General features: G+C 40.1%; 1 protein-coding gene across 4 annotated transcripts in view; it reads right to left on the minus strand.

The window, feature by feature from the left end:
* The window catches only part of LOC120863043 (lysine-specific demethylase 4C), a 404602-nt gene that overhangs the window by 317743 nt on the left and 73328 nt on the right, over nucleotides 1–13531 (minus strand). The window lies entirely within an intron of this gene.

A 13531-nucleotide genomic window follows, 5' to 3' on the forward strand; every position in this document is an offset into this window, starting at 1 on the left:
CCTGCTTCACAACTGGGTACTCTGTGACACCACTGCTCAGTCAGGCAACTAATTCTTAATTCTTTGAAGATGTAAGTGTGTTTTATACTTCTCTGTATCCTTTGAAAACCACCATATAAGATGTCTACCAATGCATACCCACACATGCACATTGGTTTGCTGAAATTACTAACTGTCCATTTAACCTTTAGGACAGTGTATTTGTTTCACACATAGTGAGTATGACAAACACTTCTGCTAATATTAAGAAACCATGAATCACTAATAAACTAGTGACATACTAATTAGATATTTTGTTTAAAATTAGCATCTTTTATGAATTGGAAGGAGGAGAGATCTAATCTGAAGGCCAAGGAAAACAGAAGAATCCTTCTAAGCACATTTTTGGATGGTTTACTTGGTGGCTGTAATTTACACACATTATCTTTAACTGAATAGTATCAGGCTGACATTTCAAACTGTCAGCAGGTGAAACTGTTTTTCAATTGGTACTAGATCTATTTCTTTGATTTAGGCTTTCTTTATGAACTGGTCTCTGTATTGCCCATTTCAAGATATGTTCACACCATTAGTCTATCAGAAATGTTGACCAGCACTACTCAGAGGGTAACTCTATTTCTCTGATAATCCCCGATGTCCCCCTAATTTCTTTCAGGAAACCATCAAGGGCAGTTTCACCAAGCCAAAGGCCACCAAGAGGAGCTCCATTTCCAGGTCCAGGCCACACTCAGGCAGGTCAGTCCTGAAACAGCACAGACCTCAGCTCCCTTCCCCTGATGGAGGCTATGTGTGAAGTCACCCTGCCCTCCTCTGCATATATTTCCTCTTGTTCCTGCTGTTTCACTGTCATCTCACATGAAGATTCAGGCTCAAGTCCCCAAAGATTAGTTTTCTGACAGACAACTCTAAATTGCCCTTCCTTCTTTTATGAGCATAAGCAAGTTATACTTTCAATAGTTACTAAAGTGTTGAAAGCTGAGTGAAAAGAAAAACTGACCAATAAAATTATATCGCTCATCACAGCTACCATTATCAAGCACTTATAATATGCCAAACCTCATGCTAAGATCCTCTGATCAAAGTTCTCTTACTAACACCTCCATTCTAACTGATGATGAAACTAAGGCTTAGAGGGATTAATTTTGTTAAGCAAGACTGATGATAGACTGGTACCCAAGCCCAGATCTGGGTCTAGAGCCCAGGATGTGCTCTCCAACCCCATATCCAATCCTGTTTCCTGATCAGTCACACCAAGATGCCAAGAGGAAGGAAGTGACAGGGGCTACCTAGTCCATCCCTCCCAAGGAAAACCCACACCATTTTCAATGATCACTGCAATTACTGCAGAGTGAGCCAACTTTTGGAAGTAAATGGTTTTCTGCCTGCTAACAGGCCAAAATCCAATATTCACACAGAATACTTCTCCCAGCTACCCTTCTTAGATTAACCACTTTTAAAATTCGCAATTGAAAAAAATCACTACCTTTGAAACTAAAGTAATAGTATATACCAGGCAAATGATAATGACATTTTAAATAAAGTGCAATTACAAAAAACAAAGCCATCAAATCACTACTCAAAACTTTTCTTTGGTTCTTGTTACAAAAAGCTTCATGAATCAAAAAGTGCCTAAATTATATTTCACAAAACTCAATATTTCTGAAGTAATTTATAATATACTTTTTAATTAAGGCCTATTCCTAATTGTGTCAAAAAGAAGGTTGAACTATAGATTTTTATATGTGTGATTATGTTACATTTTCACATTACTGATGATGTTAACAAGATTCACCATTTATTGAAGTTTCAGCATTAATATTTTTTATTATGAAATCTCGTTAGCTACCTGTGGAAAACAGAACACTGCTTACTTTTCAGTTCTTAAATGAAAACAGACGAATGTGAGAAACAGAAAGTGTGACTACAAGGGATGCTTTGGTGGTAACCAACCCCCACCCCCACTGCTGGACGAGGCCCTCAGCACCTTCAGCAAAGGGATACTCCTTGTCCCCACGTGACACTCACCCAGGGTCTAGTTCCCTTCCTCATGACCATGCTCCCTGGAGAGGGAGGGAATGGTAGCCCATATGCAATGAATGCTCCAAGCCTGAGTATTGAGCCCTGACCCTCTTGCCTCCATTTGGGACCCTGAGGCCCTGTCAGGGCCAGAGCTGCCACTGGAATCGGCCCAGGGTTTGAAGGCAGTCAACTTTCCCTTCTGCCCCGTCCTGCCTTCCTCCCTCCCCACAGCGGCTGCTTTCAGAGCACTGTCCTAGACACCGCCAGCACACACATATGAGTCTCAAAATTGGTTTCCTGAGCAACACAAGCTACAACAAACAATTACAATGCATGTGTTTGTAAGGAGGTGTCACTTAAGCATTCGACCTGCAAATGCAAGCTGGGCATCTCTAACTATGACCTGGAGGATGAGGTGTTTGACCTGAGGCCCTAAGGGACAAGATAAAAAGCCCCTGAGAAAAGGAATTCAGCCAGAGCTTGGCCTCACCCTATGCCATCTGTGGCCCATTTCCTGACAGAACAATTAGATAGAAAAAATAATATCTAGCAGCCACATGTGTAGGCCGTCATAAGTGAGACAACTGCATCGAGAAAAAGGTATTATAAAGTATTAGTTGATATCAACTATAGACAATATTAAAGAAATCTTTATGTTTTAATACTGATCTCTTCAAAGTACTCAACAAACAATACATTCACTAGTGAAGTGGTTTTTGAGTACGAGGTGGCGGATTTCCCATTTTCTGTGGCATCCCACAGGACATCAGGGTTTCCCAAGGGGACCTGAAGGAAGGAGCTGCTGAGAGAGTTTCATGACACACATTTCAGGCAGGTCATCTCTGCCTTTGTTTTCAAATTTTATATAATTTGACCTTCTGAAGAAATTTTCATTTGTGGAAAGTTTGAGAACCTCCATGCTAGGCCAGTGTTTTCCGAAGTGAGGACCCATCACAGGAAAATTCTTTCTGGTTTACGCATGAATACTCAGAGTAAGAATTTGATTCACGTAAGACTTGGAATCCAATAAAATTTTGCTAAGAACAAGTGTTATGCTACTGCTAGAAAATCAATGGAGTGTGGGGGTACTAAAAGCTATGCTTATAAACTGTAAGTTTCCTAAAGACCATTCTTTCTTATTCACCATGGTATTACTAGCAACAGGACCAGTACCTGACAGGTGGGTGACTCCATAAATATTTAATGAACAAACAGGAAACAAACCAACAAACAAAACCAAAAATCACAAAACACAGATGTAGTGTATTGCAGAATCAAGCATTAATATAACAGAAACAAAATGCTACTTCAAGAAGAATAAAAAAAATAGTAACTTCAAAAATTGGTAATAAAAAACATGCCCATAAGAAATTACTTGTTCCTATCAAAAATTTACCAAAACCAGTGTTTTCCCAAGGGAAAACAATCTTACCATATAGAGAAATCTTCAGAGGATGGTATACTTTTGAAGTGATCATTTATTCAAAGGATAATTATTTCATCCATAAGAAAAAGTATCACTAGCTTAAAGAGTTCCACTACAACTGGCTTACAGAGTTTTAACACAATTAACTCCAACAAAGTACTGAAGCATTTTCAAGGAGATTTCTTGTGATTGAAGTTTAATCTTCAAGGGAAAATTACCTACACAGCTACTTTACAGTTGGAAACCTCTTTGAAAATTGAGAGGCTTTCAAAAGTGCACATTACCCAAAGCAACCAAGCTACCCAATGACAACTCAAGTAATATTCAAAACAAACAAACCAAAAAAAGTACACAGCCGTAAATTTAAAAAAAAGAAGTATTCACTTACATGCGGATTTTTTTTCTTTTGTTTAAAAGACACTAATTCACAGAAAAGGAGATCAGACTTGTGGTTACCAGAGGCAGAAGGCGAGGAGAGGCAGAATTGGAGGAAAATGCTCCAAAGATACAAACTTCCAGTTATAAGATAAATAAGTACATGGGATGCAATGAACAACATGACAACTGTAACAACAATGCTGTATGATATACAGGAAAGTTAAGAGAGTTAATCCTAAGAGTTCTTATTAGAGTGTAAGAAGAATTTTTTTCTTTTTTCTTTTTATTGTATCTATATGCAAAAGTGAGTATTAGCTGAACCTACTGTGGCAATCACTATGGACAAAGCTAATGGAGGTGATGGAATTCCAGTTGAGCTGTTTCAAATCCTAAAAGATGATGCTGTGAAGGTGCTGCACTCAATATGCTGGCAAATTTGGAAAACTCAGCAGTGGCTACGGGACTGGAAAAGGTCAGTTTTCATTCCAATCCCAAAGAAAGGCAAAGCCAAAGAATGCTCAAACTACCGCACAACTGCACTCCTCTCACACGCTAGTAAAGTAATGCTCAAAATTTTCCAAGCCAGGCTTCAACAATACATGAACCATGAACTTCCAGATGTTCAAGGTGGATTTAGAAAAGGCAGAGGAACCAGAGATCAAACTGCCAACATCTGCTGGATCATCGAAAAAGCAAGAGAGTTCCAAAAAAACATCCATTTCTGCTTTATTGACTATGTCAACACCTTTGACTGTGTGGATCACAACAAATTGTGGAAAATCCTTAAAGAGATGGGAATACCAGACCACCTGACTTTCCTCCTGAGAAATCTGTATGCAGGTCAGGAAGCAACAGTTAGAACTGGACATGGAACAACAGACTGGTTCCAAATCGGGAAAGGAGTACATCAAGGCTGTATATTGTCATCCTGCTTATTTAACTTATATGCAGAGTACATCATGTGAAATGCCAGACTGGATGAAGCACAACCTAGAATCAAGATTTCTGGGAGCGATATCAATAACCTCAGATATGCAGATGACACCCCCCTTATGGCAGAAAGTGAAGAACTAAAGAGCCTCTTGATGAAAGTGAAAGTGGAGTGAAAAAGTTGGCTTAAAACTCAACATTCAGAAAACTAAGATTATGGCATCTGGTCCCATCACTTCATGGGAAATAGATGGGGAAACAGTGGAAACAGTGACAGACTTTATTTTGGGGGGCTCCAAAATCACAGCAGATGGTGACGGCAGCCATGAAATTAGAAGATACTTGCTCCTGTGAATAAAAGTTATGACCAACCTAGACAGCATATTAAAAAGCAGAGACATTACTTTGCCAATAAAGGTCCGTCTAGTCAAGGCTATGGTTTTTCCAGTAGTCATGTATGGATGTGAGAGGTGGACTATAAAGAAAGCTGAGCGCTGAAGAATTGATGCTTTTGAACTGTGGTGTTGCAGAAGACTCTTGAGAGTCCCTTGGACTACAAAAAGATCCAACCAGTCCATCCTAAAGGAGATCAGTCCTGAATATTTACTGGAAGGACTGTTGTTAAAGCTGAAACTCCAATACTCTGGCCACCTGATATGAAGAACTGACTCACTGGAAAAGACCCTGATGCTGGGAAAGATTGAAGACGGAAGGAGAAGGGGACAACAAAGGATGAGATGGTTGGATGGCATCACCAACTCAACAGACAGTAAGTCTGAGTAAACTCCAGGAGGTGGTGATAGACAGGGAGGCCTGGCATGCTGCAGTCCATGGGGTCACAAAAAGTTAGACACGACTGAACGACTGAATTGACCTGAACTGTGGCAATCACTTCACAATATATGTAAATCAAACCACTGCACTGAATGATTTAAACCTACAGAGTGATGTATGTCAATTATGTCTCAGTAAAATTAGGAAAAGAGGGATAGCAAATGGCCACATGTTTCTACCAACATGTGACATTCCCTAGATTATATTAATCTTCTTCACTCAAGTGGGCTGAGAGGTAACTTAGAGGAGCAAAGATGATGACAGCAACTCATCTAACTCAAGCCCTTGTTGATGTATAACGCCTTCTCAAAGAACATTCACTTTTTTTTAACCACACTTCAAGGAAGATTGTTATATGGGCCTATTTTGTCTCTGGTCAGATCATTTCAAACATCACATGACTAGATGCATTATACACTCAGAAATATACATTATAAAATAACATTCTGGAAGCGTCATGCATGAAGCCTCATATTAGTCACTTGGAGGAAGGAAAGAAGGTTGGATTTGTAACAACTGGTTGTATTAAATTTGGTGTGTACAGTCTGTGGATTTCTCTCTGGTAAGCTATCAAATCTGTTACTATCATTGAAAATCAAAATGTAGTAAAATGTGTAAAAGTTTCTAACAGTTTTTTGTTAATGTCTAAAAATTTCCTATGTATCAGGTTGACTGTATTCAAGACATCACACAGGATACATGACTGCATTATTTTATAAGTTAATTTTATAATATTTACCCATAAGAAACCAAAAAGAATATTATAAAAAGATCAATAAAGCCTGAAAGCAGCATGGTGCTATACAGGTATGACATACAAGGGAGCAGATCCCCCAAAAAACCTGCTTCAGCAATTAAACACGTCTATGAGCCTGTGGATGAAAGTGAAGGAGGAGAGTGAAAAAGTTGGGTTAAAGCTCAACACTCAGAAAACAAAGATCATGGCATCCGGTCCCATCACTTCATGGGAAATAGATGGGGAAACAGTGGAAACAGTGTCAGACTTTATTTTGGAGGGCTCCAAAATCACTGCAGCTGGTGACTGCAGCCATGAAATTAAAAGACACTTACTCCTTGGAAGAAAAGTTATGATCAATCTAGACAGCATGTTCAAAAGCAGAGACATTACTTTGCCAACTAAGGTCCATCTAGTCAAGGCTATGGTTTTTCCTGTGGTCATGTATGGATGTGAGAGTTGGACTGTAAAGAAAGCTGAGCACCGAAGAATTGATGCTTTTGAACTGTGGTGTTGGAGAAGACTCTTGAGAGTCCCTTGGACTGCAAGGACATCCAACCAGTCCATTCTGAAGGAGCTCAGCCCTGGGATTTCTTTGGAGGGAATGATGCTGAAGCTGATAACTCCAGTACTTTGGCCAAGTCATGCAAAGAGTTGACTCACTGGAAAAGACTCTGATGCTGGGAGGGATTGAGGGCAGGAGGAGAAGGGGACGACAGAGGATGAGATGGCTAGATGGCATCACTGACTCGATGGACGTGAGTCTGAGTGAACTCCAGGAGTTGGTGATGGACAGGGAGGCCTGGTGTGCTGCGATTCATGGGGTCGCAAAGAATCAGACACGACTGAGTGACTGGACTGAACTGAACTGATGAGCCTGTGGTGATGAGCCTTACCAAGGTGCTGTGGGGCTGCTCTCAAGAAGCCAAAAGTCTCCTTGAGGAGACAAAATCAAAAGACACAAATCAATGAAAAAAAAAAAAAAGTTCTAAAAGAACAGGACATACCAACGTGGTAAAACTGACTGTTAAGATATTTAATATATAAATCATAAGAAAAGAGGGCAATGTTGGTTCAAGTCGTCAGAAAAAGAAACTTATAAACTATATATTCTTTAGTTTTCAGTTCAGTGTATAAAGAGGACTGTGTCAACTGCCTCTGCTTCAAGTAAAAGTCAGTGATCAATTGCTAGAAATGCTTTTACAATAAGTTAAACAAGCATACATTTTAATAACTTTAATATCCTAAATATATATATATTATTTCATCTTAAGGAAATACTCCAAAGGACATCTTTTCAAATCTCACAGAAAATAAGAGCTCCATCAGTCCTGGGTATTCTTTGGAAGGAATGATGCTAAAGCTGAAACTCCAGTACTTTGGCCACCTCATGCGAAGAGTTGAAAAGACTCTCATGCTGGAAGGGATTGGGGGCAGGAGGAGAAGGGGATGACAAAGGATGAGATGGCTGGATGGCATCACCGACTCGATGGACGTGAGTCTGAGTGAACTCTGGGAGTTGGTGATGGCCAGGAAGGCCTGGTGTGCTGCAATTCATGGAGTTGCAAAGAGTCAGACACGACTGGACTGAACTGAACTGAAGTTAACTGAACCAGTTTTCCTAAGATTTTTAAGCAAATATCTTAACTTATTTGGGACTTTTCTTTGTCTGTTAACTATAGGAGACTGGGTTTTACTCCCATTGCGCAGCAAAATTCAGGTAATAGCGTCCACCCTCTCCTCCAAATACAAACATGGAATTCTGATGGGGGCTGCCATTCTTCATGTCTCTGCCCTCACCACCACAAAGGCAGGCCTGTGACCAAGCCAGGACAATCACAATACTTTCCGACCCTTGGCCTGAGCCTCATTGATTACACAAGAGACTGGAAGAGAATCCATGCCAGGAAAATTCGCGGCCCTCCCCTTCAGGCAGCTTTCATGCCTGATGACACAGGGAGGAATACAGAAGCCAGGGAGAAAATTGAAGGCAACACACAAGGAGAAGTGAGGCCCAGGATCCAACACAGCCTGGCAACTTCTAAGGGTTCCAGCTGTTTCTGTCCATTCGTGAATGCATGAGTCAACTAAATTCTCCTTTTTGGCTAACCTAACTTTTAGTTTGTATTTCTAGTAGCCAAGACAATTTCAACAAAACCTTTTCAATCCAAAGAAATTCAATGCAGACATTATTATATTTTTATGTAAAAAGGAATCCAAATAACATGAAGAAATTTATGAAGTATAAAAACTAACTGACCAGGAGTACTAGAAAGAGTAAAGAGGACTGTGTTATAGCCTTCAGGAGTTAGGCTGGTCCTCATCCTGGCAGTTCTTATCCGATAGGCTTTATTTTTCAATTTATTTTTCATTGTAGGATAATTGCTTTACACTGTTGTATTGGTTTCTGCCATACATCAAGATCAATCAGTCATAGGTATACATATGTTCCCCCACTCTTGAACCCCCCTCCCACCTCCCGCCCCATCCCATCCCTGCAGGTTGTCACACTGCACCAAGTTGAGCTCCCTGCCTCATATAGCAAATTCCCACTGGCTATCTATGTAACATATCGTAATGTGTATTTTTCCATGCTACTCTCTCCATTCGTTCTACCCTCTCTTTCCCACTCCCACCCCATGTCTACAAATCTGTTTTCTATGTCTGCATCTCTACTGCTGCCCTACAAACAGGTTCATCAGTACCATTTTTCTAGATTCCATGTATATACGTTAACATATGGTATTTGTTTATCTCTTCCTGACTTACTTCACTCTGTAAAACAGACTCTAGGTTCATCCACTTCACTGGAAAGGTCTGATAGATAAAGCACTCTTAGCTCTCAACAGGGACAAACTAGCTTTTTCCAAAGCTTCATTTGAGGGAACTGAATGTGAACAGACATTTAAATAAAAAATTATTACTCATTCCCTGAGGAAGACAAAATCCTCAAGGTAAAACACATTCTTTCTAAAATGTGGGATTTTCTGATTTCAAGCAGATTTCCAAAAGCTATCTAGAGAACAAATCTGGCAAATAAAGCTGGGCCAGTGGCTTCTCCCACTGTCACCTACAATGGTCCTCCCAACTGAATAACTGCTATCAATTATCACATGATTGGAATCCAGCCACATTTTACCCTTCTGAAAATCTCTCTTATGCCATAGTTTTGTCCCAAAATGTAAGAGGCTGGTTTCTCTTTTGGTTCTGCAGAAAATCCCATTAAAAGAAAGCTGGTGCTACTAAAAAAAAAAAAAAAAAAAAAAAAGCACTCTTTCTTCTTGCCTATTCCTTCATCTTCACTGTTCCTTTTTCACTTTAAATCAACAGGAAGATTTTATTAAATTAAGTTAAAATCCCAGCTGCAAGACTCACTAGTCCCCCAGATAAAGAAGTTAAGGCTCTGAAAGTCAGTTTGAGAGTCCTTAGTTTAAAAATGGGGCAAAAAAACACCTACCTGAAACACCTGTTGTCTGGCTTACCTGAGATGATTTCTTAAACTGATTAGCACAATTCCTGGCACACAAAAGAGGCACACATGAAATGAACTGCAGTCACCAAAGATAGAGAACATACTTCATCATCCTAGTCAAGCTCTACACCTTAAAAAGTAAGCTTACAAGCAATGAACACATTCGGTGTCACAGAAGTAACAGTTATTTGCCAGCCTACTTGCAGAAGTGCAATTAAAAAAAAAAAAAGCTGCCTTCCTATATGCTCAAGTCAAAGAAAATTTTTTATTACACAAATATTAAGTAACATATATTTTCTACAAAGTGGTTTCTAAACAGTTTGAAGAGGATGAAGAGAAATACAGAGGAATAAAGATAAGTAAGTTAGGTAACATTTGTGAACCACTATATCCAGTAGAGTAATTAGCAAGGCTAGCATCACTAATGGAGAAGGCAATGGCACCCACTCCAGTGCTCTTGCCTGGAGAATCCCATAGACGGAGGCGCCTGGTAGGCCACAGTCCATGGGGTCGCTAAGAGTCGGACACGACTGAGCGACTTCCCTTTGACTTTTCCCTTTCATGTACTGGAGAAGGAAATGGCAACCCACTCCAGTGTTCTTGTCTGGAGAATCCCAGGGACGGGGTAACCTGGTGGGCTGCTGTCTATGGGGTCGCACAGGGTCGGACACGACTGAAGCGACTTAGCAGCAGCAGCAGCAGCATCACTAATCCTTGTTTTCCATGAACTACACGGTAAATAAATTTTTGCATTAACCTTCTGATTTTTCCCTAAGAGTTAGGATTTGATTCAACAGTCTCTTTTCATTTAAATGGTTTACTGGAGATCTTGTAGGTGGTGATGGTGGTGGCTTTAAGTGAAAAAGTAGTTACAAGGAAATAAGAATCCTGAAGGAATTTACAAGCTCCTGCTATGCTTATCAGGGGTATCAAAGGTACTTAATACAAGTTTAGAGTTCCTGTATGAGAACCCACAGTCATCAGTCAGTGAGTGACAAGACACTGCATCTCATCACTTCAGGAAAACGTGTTGAGATTTACCTTCAAAATCACAAGCACCAGACCTCCCTGACACTCTCCTCAGAGAACTCGATGTTAAGCAGGGGTCTTTGGGACTCACTGTCTGGACTGCAGAGATGTATGTGTGTACACCAGTGTGGCTATGTTTTTCTCCAAGTCAGGCTGAGGTCTAACTAAAATATCATCCATTTGACCAATAAAAATATTTGCTTCCTGTTATCTCTGACTCTCTACAAATACAGATAGCAGCTGAGTACAAAATTAATACCATATCTGGGGGGTATAGTTCCAATTTTTTAAACCTTTTAACATATATTATCTAAAAATATATAACATAGATATGCCTAAATGATCAGAATAACTTATGCAGTTAATTTTATTAATGCTTCAATTTATAAATATTTATAAAGCTCCCACATGCCACAACTGAAGATCTCTTATGCTGCAACGAAGATCAAAGATCCCATGTAACATAACTAAGAACTAGGGCAATCAAATAAATAAATAAAATTTTAAAATAAAATAAGAAAAAGGAGGCATAGGGTTATGCAATAATTTCCCTTGGTGATAGTCTCAGTAAAAAGCAATGCCAGAACTCAAAAACACAAGACTCTGGGGCAAAAATCTGTGCACTTAAAATATTACACAGCACTAAACAAATTGATGTAAAGAAAAAGCAAGGAATTAAGATATATCACACTGAATAATCTGACACTTTCTTATTGCTACATTTAACAAAACTGCACAGTTTACTGAGTAAAATTTAGCCAAGTCCAAAATGCTTCAGCCCATCCTTAATTTTTCAAAAAACTTCCAGGAGAAACTTCTCTCCTGACTTGAGATCTTTTCATAGTTTAAGACAAGTCCCCTTAAACTTTACCTCTCTCATTCTCAACAGAGTAAATCTGAAACTATCTTACTTGCTGTATTTGGACACAGTTTCTCAAAGACAGAGATTCAAGTCACCATCTAAATTCTGTATCTCACAGGAATTAACACTGTCATACATGATGCTTGGGAAAGAAACTTTTATTTTACTGATCCTTCACATCATGCCAAGTTCAGGCTCTAAGTAATTACTATGACCAAAAAATTACTTATTTTTATAAAGTTATTAAGACAACAGTAACTACTAATATTTGAATAGTTCCTTCCAGTAGTCATGTATGGATGTGAGAGTTGGACTGTGAAGAAGGCTGAGCGCCGAAGAATTGATGCTTCTTAACTGTGGTGTTGGAGAAGACTCTTGAGAGTCCCTTGGACTGCAAGGAGATCCAACCAGTCCATTCTGAAGGAGATCAGCCCTGGGATTTCTTTGGAAGGAATGATGCTAAAGCTGAAACTCCAGTACTTTGGCCACCTCATGCAAAGAGTTGACTCATTGGAAAAGACTCTGATGCTGGGAGGGATTGGGGGCAGGAGAAGGGGACGACCGAGGATGAGATGGCTGGATGGCATCACGGACTCGATGGACGCAAGTCTGAGTGAACTCAGGGAGTTGGTGATGGACAGGGAGGCCGGGCGTGCTGCGATTCATGGGGTCGCAAAGAGTAGGACATGACTGAGCAACTGAACTGAACTGAACTGATACAAAGTATTTCCCAGGACCCTCGAAGCAATACTATTAAGATAGAGAATAAATCACGCCTCTGTTTGGCAGTTAGAGAAATTCATGATGAATGGAGTACAGTGATTTGCCCTAAGTCATTCAGCTGGCAAGTGACAGATTGGGATTTTTAAAACAGGTCTTCTGGCTCCAAAGTCAATATTAATTCCAAGAAAATAAATACGCTACCACTGACTGCCATAGCAGTTTTCTAGCTGCCTACTTTAAGCGTTCTCTTTTTCCTTAAACCTTCATTCTAGAAATGTTCAAATAAATAATTAGCTCCTCTAAAGTCTCTTCAGTACATACCCGTGTTCATGAACACTTACTCGGCAAAAGCTGCTACATGTTGTACCCAGTAAACCATGTCTCATGGCTTCTACCTGGAGCCAGGCCTATCAGCAGCTACTCAGAAATCTCTGGAAGCTTGGTGTTCTTAATAATTACACTGGAGTCAAGAATCTTTATAAAACATTTTACATATTATCCTGTCTACTCTTGAACAGACTGATCCAAAACAATTTAATACTCTCTTGATTCAAAATGAGAATTACTTAACAGAGCATCAAACCTCTAGCCAGATCCTGTGTTAAGTGCTGACAATTTCAAAGGGAAAAACACAGCCCCCAAACTTCAAAGCAGGCATAGGAAAGGGGCAGCAGAAATGGTCACACAATCACTTGAAAGGTGCAAAGACGGAAGCCTAAGGTGGGGCAACACATGGTCCAGAAAGCCTTGAGGCAAAATTTAAGGAACACAAGGGCAAAGAAGAGTAGCAAGCACAGTCATGGAAGTAAGGAGAGAATTTTACAGTCTTTGTAATACCTGTAACCAGAACTTGGTGCCTAAGGAGAAAACTGAAGAAGAGAAGGTCACTGAAATTGAACGCCAGGCAATAAAACCAGACAGGAGGAAGACACACTGCCAGGAGCAGAGATGTCAAGCATGAATAGGGCACCCCTGGAGGAGAGTAAAGGCAACTCAACAAGGGGAGGACACCAGAAAAGGAAACCAGCAAGCGCACATGCCTGCACGCGCCCGTGCACACACACACACCCCCCCAACTTCATGTCACCTCCGCATCCTCTCGTTTTGTACGTTGGGTAAAGT

Source organism: Oryx dammah, unplaced genomic scaffold, assembly GCF_014754425.2.
Source record: "Oryx dammah isolate SB20612 unplaced genomic scaffold, SCBI_Odam_1.1 HiC_scaffold_1, whole genome shotgun sequence".
Lineage (NCBI taxonomy): Eukaryota > Metazoa > Chordata > Mammalia > Artiodactyla > Bovidae > Oryx > Oryx dammah.